Raw genomic sequence first — 275 nt, forward strand, 5'->3', positions numbered from 1 at the left:
TGGGGGAAATGAGGAAAAGAAAATCTTTTTTTAAATGATGTCAAGGTTTGTGCTGAGCTCCTTGATTGCCTTAGGGACAGAATTACCCCAGCTCCTTGAGTTGACGTAATGTTTGGGCCGCATGCTTAAAGTAAGTAAGGTGCAATGAAGTGTTGATTGCCAAATTGACATGTTTTCACATTTCCATTGTGAATTATGTAAAATCGTTGAAGAGACATACCCTGTGAGAAAAGAATTTTAGGATGGTGTTGAAGAAATTAAGAATGAATTCAGAG

This window comes from Bison bison, unplaced genomic scaffold (genome assembly GCF_000754665.1).
Source record: "Bison bison bison isolate TAMUID 2011002044 unplaced genomic scaffold, Bison_UMD1.0 scf7180017864471, whole genome shotgun sequence".
NCBI lineage: Eukaryota > Metazoa > Chordata > Mammalia > Artiodactyla > Bovidae > Bison > Bison bison.